Consider the following 297-nt stretch of genomic DNA (forward strand, 5'->3'; position numbering starts at 1 on the left):
GCGGCCAGTGAGGAAGCGCGAGACGATGGCCGTCTTGCCCACCTTGGAGGAGCCCAGGATGACCATGCGGTAGCAGTTCTTGGCGGGGATGCTCAGCTCGGCCTCGCTGGGACACATCTTCTTGATCATCGCTGCCAGTTTCATTGAAGCCGGCGGCGAAGGGGCTTGGACCGAGAGGAAGGAGGAGGAGGAGGAGGAGGAGGAAGGCAATGTCTGCCCGGCTGCTCAGCCCCTCTCCCCTCGCAGGAAAGGCCGCTGTGAGCTCTGCACGGCCGCCGCCGCCGCCGCCGCGTTATA

The sequence above is a fragment of the Aptenodytes forsteri genome, unplaced genomic scaffold (genome assembly GCF_000699145.1).
Source record: "Aptenodytes forsteri isolate BGI_AS27 unplaced genomic scaffold, ASM69914v1 Scaffold55, whole genome shotgun sequence".
NCBI lineage: Eukaryota > Metazoa > Chordata > Aves > Sphenisciformes > Spheniscidae > Aptenodytes > Aptenodytes forsteri.